This window comes from Labeo rohita, chromosome 15 (assembly GCF_022985175.1).
Source record: "Labeo rohita strain BAU-BD-2019 chromosome 15, IGBB_LRoh.1.0, whole genome shotgun sequence".
Classification (NCBI taxonomy): Eukaryota; Metazoa; Chordata; class Actinopteri; order Cypriniformes; family Cyprinidae; genus Labeo; species Labeo rohita.
In genome coordinates, this window is record NC_066883.1 from 18,190,240 (window position 1) to 18,205,460 (window position 15,221).

At 36.3% G+C, this 15,221-nt stretch overlaps 1 pseudogene; it reads right to left on the reverse strand.

The window, feature by feature from the left end:
- Positions 1-3,777: 3,777 nt before the first annotated feature.
- On the reverse strand, positions 3,778-14,244 carry LOC127176914 (alpha-2-macroglobulin-like; annotated as a pseudogene).
- Between the last annotated feature and the right edge of the window lie 977 nt (positions 14,245-15,221).

Below are 15,221 nucleotides of genomic sequence, written 5' to 3' on the forward strand. Positions count from 1 at the left end.
AGCTACTGTGTTGTTTTCATGACACCAGACAAGACAGCAGCATACTAAATTAAAAACCTACTGCTAAGATGTGCTACGAGAAGGTTAACCCAAGAAAGTTTGTAGACCAAGTGTATGTTGGTTGGACGACACCCTAGTTAAACAGTTTCACAAAGTAACCTTGAAATAAATCACTTAAAGCCATATTTTAGAAGTGCAATATGCTAGGGGCAGTGTGTGAAATTTAGTTACAATATTTCATACACTCAGTTCTCTTGGTTCTTTTAAGGTCTTTGCAAGTTTTATGAAGGTAAATGCAAACATCTAAATTTTCTTAAATCAAGATGCATTTACTTTAAAGTGCAAAATGACATAAGAAGCTCTGAGAAACTGATCTAAATGAAGTGTGTGATTAAAACAAGAACAAACATCTGCCAGTGGACTCTCAGTTCAAAGTTCATAAACTCACTTAATTGCATTACATTTATATCAAGTAAATGTGTCTTGATTTAAGGATGTTTAGGTATTTGTATTGGGAAACAAGACATTATGGCATTATATACTATGAATTTAAGACTTTCAACCCCTATTTAAGCCTTAATTTGTGGAAGGGCGAATTAAGATTTAAGAATTAAGACCGGCAGAAACCTTGTCTTCTTGTCTTGAAATATTTACTCCTGGCTCCTATCCACCTTATTCTTCCTGTAAGAGCAAGTGTGGCTATTTGTACATTTTTATGGGTCTGGCTTCCAGTCTCATCTGCGTGCAGCTATTTTTACGTAACTGTACAAAACAGCTTGTTTTGCTGCCTAATATTGCAACTTGGTGTGTCTTCCCACTTTATTGTACTGTATTATTTTAATTATGAACACAGTGGTTTGTAGTGCAAATAGCTTTACCGTTTACTGCACGTTGTTATTCTTATTTTCTCGTTATTCCCTATCCACAAGTTTCTGGGGGGCGCTACTGTTAAAAAGGACGTGGGAACAACTTCCGGTGAGGCGGCAGTAGTAGTATGCCAATGGTATTTTGTGTGCTAATTAAAGAGGCTAAGTGTTTTTTGGACCATTGTTTACATTGTAAAGTTGCACACCTTTATGTGAGATGTCATTACGGTTCTTAGGAACAACATATGCTGTTTGAATTTGTGTTCCCACATCGTTAGCAAGTTTTGATCGCTGAACACACACACACACACAGTTAGGCTTTTATTTGTGCATATGAGTCGATTTATGGAAATTTGGCTGCTTTATTTTTAACTAACCACCAGATCGACACTCTCGAAGCTTTGAATCTTTACCCGAAACAGTCAGAGTAAAGTCTCGCTTCCGCTTTTGACGCAAGGCCTCATGGGGTGTAGGAAACTTGTGGATAGCGCCTAAAAACCGTTTAAAGAAATGTTTCACACAAAACAAAACAAAAGATTAACAAAATAAAATAGCGAGCTTTTACAAATATGTTACTCTCAATGAAGGAACTCTTAGTAACTTGATGTTATATTTTGTCTTGGAATATATAATTTTCTGCAAGGCAGCCCTAAAAAAATTCATTCTCTTTAGATTTCAAACTTTGAGAAGTTAGTGAGTATCAGTTCAGTCTTTGAGCAATATGTTGGCAATACATATTGAACTGTTTGGGGTATACTGTACGCTTTAGTCTCTCTGAAGTGAGTTGTTTGCTGATGCAATTTGTTGGGATCGTTTACTGAAATTATTTGGTAATTCCTGGAACGCTGTGAAACTGACACCACTGTAGTGGGCAGCAGTAGGAGAATATTCTCAATTAGCATTCTAACATGATATTACTGAAGTTAACAAGCACTTTAAAAGATGAATTCTTTTTGCTAAGCAGAGATATCAAGCATTTGAGTGGTTTGTAAACAATTTTTGACTGCTACTTTTAAACACTCAAGGGGGAAACAGTATACAGATATTATTGGGTGTTACAACAGCAAACAAAAAGTCTGAAAGCAGCTTTCATGTGTTGGCGGTAAAATCTTGTTTAAAACCAGTAGAAGAGTTGAATCGATCCACAGCCACATATCAGTTGTACTTCTACAAAAATATCAAGTGCTTTGAAACATGATATTTTGGATTACAGACAGGAAAACACACACACTATTGTAAACATCGGCAATTGGGCATTTAAAAAAAAAAAATACAGTAATTGGGTTAGGAAAGATTTAAAACTTGAAATTAGGATTTAATATTTGACTAATAGCTTATTCTTTCAAGATCCAAACATTTGCATTTGTACAATAATAAATCTAGATAAATAATCACAGGACACAAATGTTTTTGACAAATTTACCATTTTTTAAATAGCAAATAAAGTGCATAATGCATAAGTGCATTATTTCTGTTTAAAACAATAAGATTTTATTACAAAAAAAGTACAGAGCTCCTAAAGAAACATTTGCAAAAATAAAAAAACAACGAAACTTTCAAATGCTAACAAGAAACTTTTTCTGAGCTCACACATTCCAGTTTCTGGTTGTGTCAGTTTAGCCATCATACAAAGAAGAAAACAAGAGCATGGATGTGCACGAATCAGACTAATTGAGATCTATTTTAAACTTGTTTCTGTTCTTCCATTCCAACACAGATAAATCATTGTTGAGCGGCATAAAAACAGCTTTTTTTCTCAGGCTATTTTCCACCTGAACAATGCATAATATTTCAGGACTGTACATCTGTACATAATGTCTCAAAACTTTTCATCTGCAAAATATTATGTTTGCACATTCATAATTCTTTCTATTTTCAAAAATAACTAGGCAGTCTCCAAAAAAGGAGGAATTATTCTGATTTTATTAGAGTAAGTGGTGAAATGTGGATATAGCTACTGTATATAATGCATGTACTGACGGTAAGGTTGCACTGCTGAGGCGAGGCTCACACAGCCTCTCCAGGAGAAATCAAAATGCGCAACACAAAGAAACTCAGAATGCAGAGGTAAAAATTCAAAATGGAAAGTTTTTGTATTTAAAATACAGTTAGTAAGGCAACATGACACAACATTTTCACCATCACGACTGTTCAATAGCTCAATAAACAGTTCAGTAAGCAAGTACAGTAATTACATTTTAGGTGCAGTATTGCAGACTGCTTTTGTTCTATTTCAGCAGCGAAAATAATTAAAAAAAAAAGATACAGCAGGACCACAGAGCATCTCACAGCAACCAGCCTTTTCATAGCTGAATTTAGTGTTTTGAATGAATCGGTTGAGTCAAAGTTTCACTAGCCCATGCATGAACATCTGATGAATCAGCCATTTGAACAAATCGTTTGAATAAACGACTCAATGACTCACTTATTAGATGCTCACTTGTTTTAATTTCGCTTAAATGTATAATTTCCCCATCATATCTTATTTGTACGTTCAGAAAAATATTTGAAACAATCTCATAACATTATTTAATGCAGTCGTATGCAGTGTAAATTATTTAATTTGATAATGTACAGATAATGAACAGATCATAATATTGGAATTGAATTTATAGATCAAATCTAAGAATTTGAAATAAAAGATGAGATATTAATGAGGTTAGGGAGAAATAGCCCTCTGTGAAAGAAAAAAAAATGCCCTTGGATTAAATATTTAAAAAAAAAAAAAAAAACATGCAGATTTATGGCACATCTGATAGAAAAGTGATGAGAATATTGTTTCAGAATAATATATATATATATATATATATATATATATGTATGTATATGTGTGTCTGTGTGTGTGTGTGTGTGTGTGTGTGTGTATAAAAGCCTGACACCACTGAGCCCCCCCCACATAACAAATCCCAATTTAACCCCTGAGTGTAGGCACCTCCACCAGAACGCTCTGCATCACAGTGTCAATTCTGCCTTTGTCCGGCAAAGTCACCACTTCATTGCCACACAGTTCTTGGCTCTTCACCGCCTCAGCACGCACTGTAATGTTCACCTTTCCTGAAAAACACACACACCAGTGACAGTGGATTTAAGTCTCAGAAGAAACAATGTATCCCTGGGGCCTGCAATAATAAACAAATCTGTGACAGTCAAGGCAAGTGGTAAAAGGAAAGGCCACCCAAAAATAAAATTCTCTCATCATTTATTCACCTCCATATCATTCCAAACCTGTATGTCCTTCTTTGTTCTGCGTGACATGAGCGTTTTTTTTTTTTTTTTTTTTTTTTTTGAAGGTTACAGAGGTTTTTTTTTTTTTTTTTTTACAGAATTTTCGTTTTTGGATGAATGTCTTTTAAAGGGGTCATCGGATGCCCATTTTCCACAAGTGGATATGATTCTTTAGGGTCTTAATGAAAAGTCTATATACTTTGGTTAAAAATTCTCAATGGTAGTGTAAAACAACACCCTTTTTACCTTGCCAAAATCAGCTCTGCAAAATTCATCCTGTTCTGGTCAAGGTTGCTTAAATGTTAATGAGCTCTGCTCGCCCCGCCCCTCTCTTCTCTCTGTGGAGTGACGAGCCTGTTTACTTTAGCCACGTTTAGCCGCTAATCTTGCTAACTAGCACGTTATTAGGAAAGGTGATTGCAAAGATTCATAAAAAAAAAAAAAAGCTGGATCACGAATGATTTGCGCGAACATAGACGGATATATGTAGATCGGGAGGCGCATTCCATTCACAGACAAACGTAATCCACTGCATCTTCAGCTGCTCAGATGTCGGGAGTAAATGACAACCACTACGTTCATTATTACATCCAGCAACACAACACCTCAATCGCTCAATCTGAGATATTTTCGTCTAACTTACATCCCTGCTCCGGCATCGAAACAATGGAGGTTACTGGACTGTTACAGCTGATTTAAGGAGGGTCTGAGGTAAGACACTCAGGTCAATCAATTATCGTGGGAGTGGCCTGTGTCTGTGTGACACCACACCATCTGAGAATGGCTCAATTTGAAAAAGGGAATATTATTTTTACAGATTAATTAAAAACCGTTGCATGGATTTTTATCATTAAAGGGTAGATGTGTACATACACTGCCAACACACATTAATGTTCAAACAACATGTAAAAGTGAACTTTGCATCCGATGACCCCTTTAAGACATGCCTGTTATAAGTGAAATACCATGTCCTGGTAAAAAAGTAAAATAAATTTTTCAGTTTTGGGAAGCAGATTGAAATAAAAATGAAATTTATGGTTGTTTTTGCTCATATAGAAGTCAAAGCTTGTGGCTTACCGAGTTCAGAGGGTGTAACAGTCCACTGGAAGGTTTGGCTCTCTTCAGAGCAAACACACTGAGTGTAAGTGCAGCCTCTGCACGGCTGAGCGGTGAACTGCGGTGAGTTTGCCAGTGTGACCTTCACCTTTATTAAAAGACAGATATTTGTACAGTGGCAGCCTACAGAAAATGGTTTTACTAAAATCACTTGCAAATCGACTCCAGTACAAGCAAGTAAACACATTAAGGAGGCTTACCATGATACATTTGGTTAGGTAGTTGAATACAGTGGCTTTGAGAGTGAACGTCTCCTCACGGATAACAGAGTAAGGAAGGTTGAGGCTCACAAAAAAGGGCTTGAAAGCAGTGACATAAGTCTTGGGGGTGACTACAAACCCAGCAGGGGATGTGCAGAAAGCCACTGCTGCCCATGTAGTGATGGTGTCCGGGACAGTCTTTGCAATGTCCACAGATCCTGATTTCCTAATGAAAGAAAAAAGAATTTTGCATTTTGAAAAGTTTTGAAAAATATTACTAAGCACTGAATCAGTTGTTAATATATATATATATATATGTATATATATTGCATATTTAAAAAGGACTGCACTGTATACAGTATATACAACAGTGTCATGGTGTAAAATACATACCCTACAGGTACAAGATCCCATATCCAGGTTTCTGGAGAAAAACTGCGGATCTTCTGAGTAGGTTTTTCTACATTTGAACCAAATCCCAGCCAGAGTTTAGCCATGTTCAGCTGACCAACATCATACACAGGAGCTGCTTAAATTGATGGTTTGTAAATACAATCAGATAAAAAGGGTTTTTTCAAATCTTTAAAAAAAAAAATCAAGGTACTTACGTTCTTTCTTCAACATGTACTTATAAATATCATAAACAGCAGGCACTTCAGCATTGGTAACAATTGTGATTCCAACTCCCTAAATAAAAGGAAGTGTTATGTTACTGGTTGTAGGATGGAGAGTGTACAGCGAGGGACATGACACTGGAAGTTCTCTGAAATAATAAGTGGGAGACGTTGTGTATCTTACTGTAAAGATGTTGTAGATATCATTTCTGTTGCCATAGTGGGGGAAATAGGAATACGGGCAGGTGTAAGGCTCTTCAGTGTTGTATGGGCAACCTGACAAATTCTTGACTGGTAACTTTCGAAAGACCTGTAAAATAATGACAGATATTGATCCGTATAATTGACAATGCTATCTCCTAATAATCATTAAAAAACATTACATCAAACTGTCATAAGTGTCCTTGATCTTTTTTTTTTTAATATGAAAACCTAGTTTATAGCATGTTCTAAGTTCTTAGAAATATGCTTTTTGTATTCATGTTTCATAATAGCAAGATATTTTCTTTACACCACATTAATTATATTTTTAAAATATGAATAAGTATTAGAGTTAAGTTAATTTTTTGTTTTAGAAAAATGATCAAAATTAATTTTAATTGATAGTTTAAAACTTGCTTATTATAAAAGAAGTGTATATTCAACTAGGCCTATTTTTTTAATCAAATGCATATATATATATATATATATATATATATATATATGGTGTAACATACAGTGGCTGCATCCAGCTCGGCCTCTGGTCTCAACAGCAGCAAACTCTGATCAATGGCCCGCACAGAGCACAAAGAGCCAGGACTGGCCTTCAGGTTAAGAGATATCTTCTCTCCAGGCAGTGTGGTTAGATGCGAGAAGCGTGAGGTCATCTGTAAAAGCACAGGCATGCTCTCATCACACATTGATAATAATAAAAAAATACATAAAAGCTTGAAGGCACATTGAGTTCTGAAATGAGTTTTAATGTGTGATTTTTCTGACCAGACAATCTTGAATGGGGATGTCCGTATAGTTTGCTACATTTTCTCCACTGGGAAGAACTGTGTAAACCACCACCTGAGCATATGGAGCCAGAGTGGTCATATTCTCCAATGTGATTGTCAGTTCTCCTTTGATTTCTTTTATGAAAGAGGGAGCATTTTTGAAAACAAAAAAGGCACAAAATGAAGCACAATGTATACAGAGCATAAAAATATGCTTAGATAAGTGATTGCTAATGTAAAAGATCTGTGTACCTGCACTATTTCCGGTGTTCACACTCACAAACAGACAACCATGTTGAACAATTCTGCCTCTGGACAAGACCTGGAGTGCAGGCAGATAATTACTGTATGACATTTTATGTAATGCTGTGGAGTTCTACAGCTTTACTAGCACTGCATTTTTAAATAATCATTTTTTTAAAAATAATCTTTTCTCTGTTTTTTTTTTTTTTTAAATTCTGTTTTTGCTACCAAAAAGATGCTAAAATTCAGTCCAGCCCTGCTAATTTCCATATTTTGAGATTTGCTAAAAAAATTTCACAATCTTATTAAATTTTTAGTGTTTGTATAAGTAGGCATTGATCTAAATGTAACATTTGGAAAAGAGAGTATAAACAATTATATTTATGTAATATGAATTATACATTATAAAAGGTTCCAATATAAACCTACACAGATAATCAAATAAATCTTTAATATTGGCTAATAACCAATACTTAGTATATCATGCTTATTTAAAAATAAATAAATAAATAATAATAATAAAAATAAAGTCAAAGATAAAAAGTGTCAGTGTTAAACATACAATGTAGAAGAAATTCAAGGTTTTCTGGCCTCTTTTCAGTGCACTGCCCTGAATGATGTAACTGATCTTCACTGTTGCATCACTGTTACAGCTGAGCTTCTCTGGAGCCTTCGTCAACATCAGGAAACTTTTGCTATTGGAGTGAAAGGGTCTTACGTAGTGATAGCCTAATAGATGAAAGCAAAATCAGGCCGTTCAACACTTCCCTTATGAATGGCCTAAAAAAAGTTTGCAAATCATCAGTACACCCAAATTACAGTATATATACACCGTCTTATAAAAAAAAGCCACTAACCTGTAATTGCACGTTTTGTTCTGACCAATCCGAAGTGTTGAAGGAGAAGTGGCCAGTACCATTGATGTCTGTCGTCAATGTAACATTGACATTTTTACCACCGTAATGTGCATATACAATCACCGGCTCATTTTTCATTGGTCTGGACTGTGAATTAGTGACCATAACCTGTAAATAATAAAAAAAAAGTGGAGAAAGACAAAATGATTAACCCACAAACAAAAGCAACACTTTTTGTACACAATATGGCTATGCTAACTGCTAAATGTTTTCATTGCTAAAAGGTTGTTTATTAATGTTGCATTTTACAAAGTCAGACAAAAATAACAGTTATGGTACAGTTATTAACTTTTTATAAATATGGTTGTAAAAACACATTTTGTCACAGCTATGTTCGGTTCTTCTCAGTTATCGTGGATAACTAGGTCACGTGTTCCCTGACCTAGTTTCTGTCTCCCCTTGATTGTGTAATTTGATTCACCTGTGTCTTATTGATTATTCTCATTTGCCTTCTTGCTGTCCGGTCTTGAACGTCTATTGTAAACATGTGTCCCCGGCCTGCCTGTATTTGGATTTACCTTTATGTGCATTAATTAAAGACTATTTGACTTTATCATCCTCTTCGTGCATGTTTACTCAACACCGTAGCGTGACAGAAAAACGGACACAAAAGTTTAAATAAGCGCAAATCTCCCCATGTTTTGTTTTTTGTTTTGAAAGTTTTTCTTTTGTTTTTTCTTTATGGAGCTAGCTGCGAGTTTCGCAGCTATGGCTCAGAGGAGCCATGATCTGGCGAGTTTCACGAGGGACTTGAGATGCTGTAGTCTCTTTTGGATCAGGGCAAATTCCCTCCCAGACACCATGGGACTGAACTGGAGAGAGGCTATTATCTGGTGTCTGGAGAGCGTCCCGCCACGACCAACAAGCTTTTGCCAGAGAGAGCGACAGAGCTGAGAATAGCCCCCGGAGCTAGAGCCTTACCTTTCTGACCAGGTGCAAAAACAGTCCTGCCCTGAACTTTTTCTTTGTCCTGTTTCGGCCATGGAGGTCACAATTACGTGGAGGTCCTTTCCCTGTCAGATGCACTCCCGGTATTGGGAGTCGCAAACTGGTGTGTGTGGGAAGCACACACCATCCCTTAACCCTGTACCTGTCATGATTTCCCACCCACCCTCCCTCTCCTGCTTCCTCCCATCACCGCAGCATCATGGCTGGAAGATCCCTTGTCTCCGCCTCCAGCCTTTGAGTCTCAGATGCCACTACGACCCCATCGACCCAGCAGCTCCACCATGGCTCCTACCTCCCTTCCTGCCGTGGCCCTTCAGTCCACCAGCTTCGCATGGCTCCCTCATCCCTTTACCATCCGCCGCCTCGGGAATCCACTCTTCCGGCTGCGCCTCGTTTCTCCATCCCTCTGGCTCTTTCAGGCTCCTCCTTCCTTCCAGCTCCACCTTGGTCCTCTGACACTCTGGCTCCATTGCGGCCTTCCAGATCCCTGCCTTCACCTTGGTCGCCGGAGCCATCTGCTCCACCTTGGCCTTCCAGAACCTCTGCATCACCCTGGCTCATCGGCTCTCCAACTCCGCCCTGGTCTCCTCTTCCACCTGCTATCGGTCAGCCCCCTGAAGTCATCAGCCCTTCCTTCACCATGGCTCCACCCTTCACTGGCACCAACATGGGTCGCCTTTATGGCTGCGGCCTGGGTCCCATCTGTCTACTACTGCCTACTACTCCAAGGCCCTCATGTCTTCTCTCTGGCCCCTCCCTCCGTCTGATCTGCCTTTGCTCCTTCTGTCTCCATCCTGGCTCCTCCCTCTGACTGGTCTGCCATGGTTTCTCCGGATTCCCCTGTAGCCCTTCCCTCCATCATCACCACCCTGGTTGTCTGCCTGCCCTTTACCGTCCCCTGTCACCATCCCACATCCACTCCTTTGTCCTCCTTCTAAGTCCCCCTCCGTCCCTCCCCATTTGGTGTTCCGTTTCGACGCGAGGTCGGAGGGGGGAGTACTGTCACAGCTATGTTCAGTACCTCTTAGTTATCGTGGACTTTAGGTTTGTTTCACCCACGTGTTCCCTGACCCACTTTTTGTCTCCCCTTCACTGTGTAATTTGATTCACCAGTGTCTTATTGATTATCCTCATTTGCCTTCCTATTTAAGTTCTAGTCTGTTCACTCTTTGTCTGGTCTTGAACGTCTGTTGTATACGTGTGTCACCAGCCTGCCTGTATTTGGATTTACCTTTTTGTGGATTAATTAAAGACTATTTGACTTCACCATCTTCTTCATGCATGTTTACTCGACACCGTAACGTGACACATGGACTGTAGAGTTACTTTAGAGCATTCTCTCAGTAATTATTAGCAAATGACCTCAAGCTAGCTGTTACCTTTCCCTTGAAGATCATGCCAGGTCTGTATGTATCTACTGTGTCCTCAAAGTGAACACTGATATAATCATGGATAATCACACCTGAGGTTGAACCCTGCATAGTTATCCCTAGAGGAACAAAAGATCATCTTTCATTACCCCATTTTGGATAATAAAAATGGACAACAGCTGTTTGTTTTACTCTCTCACCTGTTCCAGATTCTTCCACGTTACAATTCACTTGGAAAGATCCTCCTGAAGACAAGCCAAATTCTGTCACATTTATCAACTGAGACCCACAGCCAGTCTTGCCAGTCTAAATGAATAAGAATGAAATGAAAACAGTAATTCAGACTTCTAAAATTTATTGTAATATGGACCCATATATATAAACAATATACTATTTAAGTGTAATTGCAAAAATGTTATAGTCAGATACATTACTTAAGCATGTTAGTCAACATATAAAAATAAGTGTACTTCTTTTGCATGACAAAAGATTATAAAAACACAATTTAAAATGTGCTTTAAAATAAAATTGTCATTTACAGCTTTTCAGACAGTTTAAAAATGTACTTTTGAAGTACACTAACAAGTGCACATTCAATACAATTAAGCACACTTAATTTTCACAAGGGGGTTGTCTATGCATATAGAATAGCAGCTTTTGCAGAGCATTTGCTGTTTATAAAACAGAAATATCAGAAAAGCTGTTTACTAAGAAATTGCAAAGAAAGAATCTGTGACATTTCTTGGAATTGGGACCTTATGATATATAAAGGTGTTTAAGAGGATAAATGCTAATTCAGTGTTTTTAAGATTACAGGGCCAAAAAGTAATAGTTTTGTGCTTGCAGAGTGTAACACACCATCATTGAATATTTCTTGCATACATCATGCTTGTTAGGGAAACCAGGTCTGTAATAATAGTAATTATAGTTCTGCACACACACTTTAGCATTCACAGACCCCAGCACAGGCTTGTCATAAGTGTATCTAAAGACAGTGAAAAAAGTATTTTATCAGGCTGAAAATATCACTGAAACACAGGAATGCACTTCATTTATCCATAAAGAAATTTACATTATTTATAATAAGTTCTTACTTTGCACAAACTTTCAGAGTGACCTCTTTGTCTTGGTTGGTTATAACAGATGGAAAATCAATGTTCACTTCATATTTTGGAAGAACTAAAAGATACATGTGGAAAATGTTTTTTTTTTTTTTTAAATGTACACATTAAAAGTTGATTAGTATTGGACTGACAAAAGCTGAATCCTGGTTCTGACCATATTCTTTAATTTCAAAGCCGTGTGATATTTGTTGGTTTTTATCATCCCAAGCATTGATCGTGTAGTAACCCTGAGCGGCTTCTGGAGACATGGAGTGGGACAGATCCAAAATGCCAATCCTTGTGGTCTGATTCAACCACTGACCAATGCGATTTGAATAAGGGTCCTAAAGAACAGTGGCACATAATGAAAAAGCCTACAGTCGAATCAACCTGCATTAAAGTAAAGTAACAAACAATAAACAGGTCGTGGCTGCTTGAAGGATTTTACCTGGAGTTCTACAGTTCGAAACTGCAAGAGAAAGACAAGGAAAGTCATTTCAGTTAGGTCAAAAGAACAATATATATCACTATATAAAATTTTCACCTAAGTTAACTTAAATTTACCATTTGATTACGAGGCAAGAAATTGGAATCCAGGGACACAATGCGAAATTTAACTGGGGAAAAGAAAATTTGAGACAGAATATTAACACATACAGTACAGTATGTAATTTTTGCAATAATTTACAAAGAGTTTGTATTACTTGTTTGTCCAGGCTTGTAGATAGGCTTGTCTGATTGGATGAAAAGAAGATTTGGGGGGATTTATGACAATCTTAGTGGTTTTGTTCAGGGATGTTTTGTTCCCACGGATTACGACATCAACGGATGCCACAGACTCCACAGTGACTACAGGGACCTGGGAAATACAAATCAAGAAAATACTGAGCCTATAACTCCACTTACAGATTGCAGACTATAGGTCTTGAAAGCAATGTCAAGACGGCAGTGATCATTGAACAATTGAAAGATATATGCGAGATGAATGATAAAAGCAAATTGATCATCTCATTATGGATAGGCTCTTTAACCTTAATGTAAAATTATAAGTGTTGTCCAAACATGATGTAGAAAATTGCCATGACCTCCATAACACAGCATTACAAGATTTACTGTACCAGTGTACTGTAAGTACAGCCAATTTCCTCTCTGTTCTGTTAAGCTGTACTAAGCATACCGACCTTAAAAAGGACACATCTGTAGTAATCCTTTTTAATGGAGGCCTGTTGTAGAATGGTCAGGTTGCGATTGTCAGTCCTCAAAGTTACCACTATAGACAGTGGTTCTTTGGGCTCATGGACATGTGCACAGAGAGTCTCTGTGCTGCCACCCACCGCCTGGGAATTGACTGTCACCAGGTATATTCTGAAAGAAGACAAAATTCAAAGAAATACATAACATAAATGCATAAACCATACAATGACAATAACATCCATTTTTAGCATAAGTTTAGTGCTGCATGAGAATAGTTCTAAATCATTCTAATATTTGTGTGCTAATTTATATCAATTATTTTTGGTGCTTGATTGTTAAAAATAGATCTTATTATCAACATTCAAAACAGATTTTTCTAATTAATATTTTTGTGAAAAAATATAATGCATTTTTTTTTTCAGGATCCTTAGATAAGCACAAAGTTGAAAAAAGCAGCATTTATTGGAAACAGAAATCTTCTGTAACATAATAAATGGCTTTTTTATGTGACATACACTTTTGATAAACTTAATGTGTCTTTACTGAATATAAGTATTAATTGCTTAAAAAAAAAATCCTAAACAACTTTCTATTCCACAATTTTTAAACAAATATTAAGCAGTACTGTTTTTTCAACATTGATAATAATAAATGTTTCTTGAGTGGCAAATCAGCACATTAGAATGATTTCTTAAGATTACTTAAGATTTCTTAAGATTACTTAAGAATGATGCTGAAAATTCAATTTGCCATCAAAGGAATGAATGATATTTTAAAATATATTCAAATAGAAAACAGATCTGTAATAATATTAACAGATCTGTAATAATATTTCACAATATTAACATTTTTAATTTGGCCATTCCCAGAATTCCCAGCACAAACCTTGATATTTGTTGATATATATTTCTAGGTATTCTGAGTTATTTTAGTTTAGTATTAATTAATGTTATGTGGGATGATTATAATGTTTTTGTGATTTTAGTATTTGTGTGGGTGACTGTGCTGTCTTTATGTTGTTGTTGAGTTAGATAGGCCAATTTCGCTTTAACTCACATTTTTAATAGCTAAAAAGACATAATATATTATTTGATGTAAAACATGGTAACCAAAACACTCCACATAATACCTGCAACACTGTCACCGTGTCTCTCTTCTGGTAAATTTTTACCGTAAATCTAAAAATAAACTGTTTACTGTTTGTTGCACATGAAAACACAAAGGTGCAGTTGTCCTTAACTTTTCATCACTGCTGTAGTTGTGGACATTCGTCTGGTCCTCAACCTGCAGTTTTCCTCATTACACTACCTTCTGCTGTCTGGTGTTTGCAAAGATAATAACCATAAAGGTTCTTACGGATCAGTGGCTTCACTCGTTAACGACCATTGTAGCAGCAGCAGCAACGGCAGTAGCGACAGCAGCATCCTGAGCAGTTAGTCCGGCACATGCGCAGAAAACTCACCCACTGATCCCATCATACAAAAGCACACTTTTATACACCTCTGCCTCCTCCCTGTCCTACCACACCGAGGGAAGGAAAGTTGAGCAACTGGTATGAGAAGTTAGATCATTTGGGATCGACACAGGCCTATTTTGACTTGTGTTGTGTAACAAGTAATTGGACAGGGCTGCAAAAAGCTGAATGAGTTCCATTTTTGGTTGTTGTTCTTTGCAAAGATTACTTTGACAAACAAGCTGTACTGATCATTCGAGTTATGTCACACTTGGTAATTTTATGCACTGCAAACAATAAAATTAAAGCAAACAATAAAAAAAATATCAAATAAAATTAAATAATAAAATACTTAATGAAGTTTACATTTAAAGTCCTGGAAACGTTCAATAGAAAGTGAAACAATAAATAAACTAGATTAATTAATTTATGTATTTATTTAAGTTACTTTACTTTACCTGGCAGTCATTTTTTATTTTAATGACTTTTAACCTCAGACATCTTAAACTATTAAAATCCACCATACTCCACAATACTACACAATACTTATATTATTAAAAAATAGCATAAACTTGCAAAAGTAAAATAATAATAATAATAATTATAATAATAATAAATTATACTGCACAGTATTAAATTACATTAAATTGAATTAAATGAAATTAAAAGTCTTGGAATCTTTTTTATCAGGTAGTCATATTTTATGTGTTCTTAAACTATTAAAATGCATTACACAAATACTGTTATATTTTGAAAGAAAAAGATCTAAGGATATTTTCTCTCATTCATCTACATGTCAAATATATGTATACTATAATATAATATTCAAAATATGATAAAATATTTGTATTCCATCCAGAAATAATCAAATGTTTAGTATAATTTGTAGATTTAAAAAACAAAAAAAAGTGTATACAGTATATGGATAATGCAGACAATACAGAATTTGCTTAAAATTACTTATAATTACTTTCACTGGTTAACAGTTAAAG